This window comes from Pelodiscus sinensis, chromosome 1, assembly GCF_052426305.1.
Source record: "Pelodiscus sinensis isolate ZL-2025 chromosome 1, ASM5242630v1, whole genome shotgun sequence".
NCBI lineage: Eukaryota > Metazoa > Chordata > Testudines > Trionychidae > Pelodiscus > Pelodiscus sinensis.
This window is the reverse complement of record NC_143052.1, coordinates 256,969,336-256,974,039: the sequence shown is the minus strand read 5'-3', so window position 1 is coordinate 256,974,039 and position 4,704 is coordinate 256,969,336. Positions and strand designations below refer to the sequence as shown.

At 48.4% G+C, this 4,704-nt stretch overlaps 1 non-coding gene across 1 annotated transcript; it reads right to left on the bottom strand.

Annotated features, from left to right (window-relative positions):
• Positions 1 to 1,943: 1,943 nt before the first annotated feature.
• TRNAF-GAA (transfer RNA phenylalanine (anticodon GAA)) lies at positions 1,944 to 2,016 on the bottom strand. Its single transcript has one exon. It is a non-coding gene; the product is annotated as a tRNA-Phe (tRNA).
• Between the last annotated feature and the right edge of the window lie 2,688 nt (positions 2,017 to 4,704).

Below are 4,704 nucleotides of genomic sequence, written 5' to 3'. Positions count from 1 at the left end.
TCAATTATAAACAAGTTTGCACACAACAAAGCCAGAAAATCATTCCTAAAATGAAGAGTTTTGCTTGCAGTGGAAACTCACAATTAAAGTTACATTTTTTAATATACATGCTATTGGTATAATGACTTAATTGTTAATAAATAAATAAGTAAATGACTCAAGTGTTGATTTTCATATATTCTTTTGGTTTTAGTATAACCCTGTGGATAAGAAGTTAGACACATAGGGAGCTTGGGATTGAGACTGGGCTGGGGCCTCTAAACTCAAAGTGGCCCAGGCCTCAGTCAGTCTCTGAGAGGACCTGCTTGTACCTGTTGTACAGGAAATCCTCCCCATTCATGGTGGATGTGGTCCCGGCACCACTACAAGTAACGAAATTTGCGAATACTGAGAGCCATGTAAGTTTCCCACAGCTCTCAAACTCACCAGGGAGCTGGGAATCATGGGAAACTCACTGTGGGGGCTGAGATCTAACTGGAACTCACTGCGAGGAACTCACCGCAGCTGCCGGGAGTCACGAGGAACTCACTGCAGCTCCTGGCCCACATGCAGCCCTCCCTAGGCTGGGACAGGAGACCCCTGCAAACAGACAGAACCGTGAATAGCGAGTCGGCATATCATGAGGGTCTCCTGTATTCAGTGGTGTGGAAACAGAACATTTTAAAGAGTGAGGGTGCAGAAATCAAGCTCCTTTGCCCCTGTCCACTTCTACCACCAACCCTCTGCATAGAACCCCAGTTTGGGGGACCTCTGAGTTATTAGCATCAATTAATATTTTCAGGGCGTGCTTGCTATTAAAAATGTAAATGGACTAGCACAACCTGCTCAATGCAGGGTAACTGTTAGTGTGCACAGAACAATAAGAATCAAGATTTTTTTTTAAAAAGGAAAGACCACTTACAGCACATTATACAAAAAGGAAGCCAAGTGCAGCACTCAGAAGACAAGACAACTGTGTGCCATCCTGCTATATGGCTCTATGTAGATGAGTTACACACCTAGGGAAACTAGCTGACAAACACAGTTTTGAAGAACTAAAAAACCTTTGACCGGTATGAATTTGGCGGTTGGGATGTGTGCAACTGAGTGTGAAATACTTTGAGGAACGAGCCTGTGGAGACTCCAGTCAGCAAACGCAGTGAGACTGCAAATTTGGGTTCACGAATGCAATGGAAATTAGGCACCTAAATACCGTGGAGGCTGGGGTTGTGAGGCTCTGCTGGGCCTTTAAACCAGCAGCCATGGGCAGTGGAGCTGACAGTCTCTGCAGACTCCCAGGCAAAGGAGGGAGGGGTTCTACGCTCCCAGACATGGCATGGGCAAGGGCAGAAAGCAGCCGGCCCTCGGCATAGCCTGGAGTGTGGCATTATCTCCCTCTTCAGCCCTTGGAGCTGCCTGGAATGCATGGCATGATGCTCCAACAGTGATTCATAGGGCCTGGGACACTGGCCACTGGCCCCTTTGAATTGCCAGGCCCTGGGGTAATTGCCCCCTTTGCTGCTCACTGCCCCGTCAGTGGGCCTATGCAGGAGCATTGGTATTGGCCCCACCAGCAAGAAACATGCCCCCCCCCCACACACACACACTGCCACCCACATGGTGCAATGGCAACCACTGCAGGTCCTTCCCCCCCCCTCCGCCCGCCTGTTTCAAGACACTTTTCTCCCCTCTGCTCCCCCAAAGGCCTAGTAGTGCCCTTCCCCCTTCCAGTTGGCACTATCTGTCCCACCCAGAGCAGACTCAAGGCAGCACCTGGCTGACCCACAGTTGGTGCCTGCCTAGGGGGTGCATCCCCCTTCTCCAGAGCATGGAGCACCTGGTGCAGGAAAATGGCCGATCATCTCCCTCCCTCTCTCTGCCCCACATGCGAGCCCCAGGGGGAGGCAGGGAGAAAACTGCGCAGAAAGTCACTTCAAATTAAACACATAAAAGAAAAATGTATCTGCCGAAACCCGGGATCGAACCAGGGACCTTTAGATCTTCAGTCTAACGCTCTCCCAACTGAGCTATTTCGGCTCATGCTCAGTCAGTGGCCCAGACTCTATCAAAAGTCATTTCTCTGCCGTCAGTGTTTTATAGTGGTAGTTGATTATTTTCTGATTGTTAAACTGATGAGTGTGGAGTAACAGATCGTGATGCCTCCTCTGCCCTTCAGCAGCTCTTAAACTAGTGTTTCCCAATATGCTTTTATTAAATTACAAAATGAAACGTTTATACAGGCATGGCTCTCTCCACTAACAGTCTGACACAGGCTTATTGTTTTTCAGATAGATACACTACGTGTAAATAGAACAAATGAACACGTGAAATAAAACGCCAGTTGCTGCTAAACACGCGCATTACCTACTATAGAGACTATCCCCAAGACAGCATAGCTCTGCAAATACTTTTTTTGCGCCTTGTGACTCCTGGACGTACAATTATGATCAACAAAAGTCCTTTCATGATCCCCCTCTATGTCCCAATCACTTTCTGCAGAGGAGGAGATGTGTAGCACTTCAATGTCTTATATTGCTCCTGAGTCCCAGCGTGCTCGGTTTGTTTGCTGATGTCGCCTAAAGGCTGATCTGGTCGGTATCGCCATTCTGGAGCGATCAGATCATGAATGAAGTGTGAGGCTTCGCCATAGCGCAGCACTTTCAATGCCTGCGTTTTGCTCTTGGTAAGTCAAAAACAGGAGCAAGGGAAACGAGTCGGCCAGCTTGACAGTGGCTACCCCCCATCAGCCCCCACAGCTGGCAGGAACACGTGGAGTAGGGCCTTCCTCCCGGGGCGGGGATATCAGTGCGTGTTCCGTATGCGGAGCGCTGCACAAATTCCTGGGTTTCACTCAGTGTCTGACAACACAGACTTGCAAAGCCATCGCTTAGCCTCCGCGTATACATTGACATCAGTACACAATCGTGTCAAAAATACAGGGCCACACGGGGCTTTATCTAAGCGCGTGTGAGAGCTGGAGTGATTCACAATTGGATCTGACCTCTGTGTGCGGGGGTTGTCTTTGGGGGGGAGGAGGAGTTGGTTGGGTTTTTGCATCTCACACGCTCTCCGGAAGGCCCAGCCTAGGGAGGAGGCTGCCTTGTTTATATTTCCATTCGTGTTGGGCAGGGGGGATAGACTGGTGGGGAGTGGGGCATCACCCGCTCCTCCCGCTCCCTCTTCTGTTTGGCTGCTAGGGTTCTGTATGATCACGTCGCTTTCTTCTTTCCAGCGGCGGGTGGAGCAAAAGAGAGCACCCCCGCCCCACTGTGCCATCTCTGGCTGTCCTGGGATCAGGGAAGACTGTAAGCGTAAGTAAGATCCTGCATTGAAAATTAGGGCTACGTCTAGACTAGCATGATTTTCCGGAAATGCTTTTAACGGAAAACTTTTCCATTAAAAGTGTTTTTGGAAAAGAGCATCTAGATTGGCAGGACGCTTTTCTGCAAAAGCACTTTGTGCAGAAAAGCGGCCGTGGCCAATCTAGACGCACTTTTCCGCAAAAAAGCCCCGATCGCCATTTTCATAATCCAGGCTTTTTTGTGGAAAAGAAATCTCTGCTGTCTACACTGGCCCTTTTGCACAAAAGTCTTTCGGAAAAAGACTTTTGCCCGAACAGGAGCAGCATAGTATTTCCGCAAAAAGCACTGATTTCTTAAAGTAGGAAGTCAGTGCTTTTGCAGAAATTCAAGCGGCCAGTGTAGATAGCTGGCAAGTTTTTCCAGAAAAGCAGCTGATTTTCCAGAAAAAATGGCCAGCCTAGACGCAGCCTGGCTGTTTCGTCGGTGCCGGGTTGAAAAGTGGAACTGAACATGGGAGAAAGTTGTTGTACTGATATTTTTTTTTTAAATAGCTTTGTTCCATCAGTCTGAGCTACAGGCAGCACTAAGCAACCTCCTCATTCTTTTGAGAGGTTGCACTGTTCTCTGCTGCCATATTCATCATCATTGCCCTATTGCTTCCCTCACTGTATCTGCAGTTAGCTCCAGGTTTGATATAGTAGCACTTCCTTACGATCATACCAATAAGCAAGTTTCACCTGTAGCACATTCCTATAAAATAGGAGCTTTCGACATTTCACTGGCACCAGAAGCAGCAGGGTAGCTGCAGAGTGCCATAGCTGGGAGCACAATCTGGCTGCTGTGGAGCTCAGACCAGTCCCACCAGGCTGTACTCCTGGCTCCACAGCCATCCTGCCTCTTCCCTCAAGCACACCCTTCCCCCAGGCCTCACTTGGTTAATGCCAGCCCCTCTGCTGCCACTAAAGAAGAGCCTAGCACCCAAGGGCAGCAGAGGAACTGACACAGACTTCTGCTCTGGGCAAGTTTCCTGGCTCAGGATCAATCAGGTACCAAAGGAGTCAGACCAGAGAGGTTCAATTTATAGACATCAGTACCCTAGGCTTGGATAGATGACCTAACTTCCAATCTTCTCTCTGCTGTTAGGCTGCCAGGAGACTTTAGAAGTCACTTCACTTCTCTGCGCCTCAGTTTTCCTTTGTCAAAAATGATACTGACATCCTCAGTACAAAGTGCTTTGAGGTCTACTGCTGAACAGCAGTATGACAAACTAGGTATTATTAGTATTATTACTACTGGAGTGTGTGGAGCATATTGTTGAAGCATCCATGAAATAATGAAAAAGAATTGGTAAGACAAATACTAAGGGAGGAGATGCATTACATTTAGGGATTGCTCTCACACAGTAGAAAAGTCTCAGAGTGAT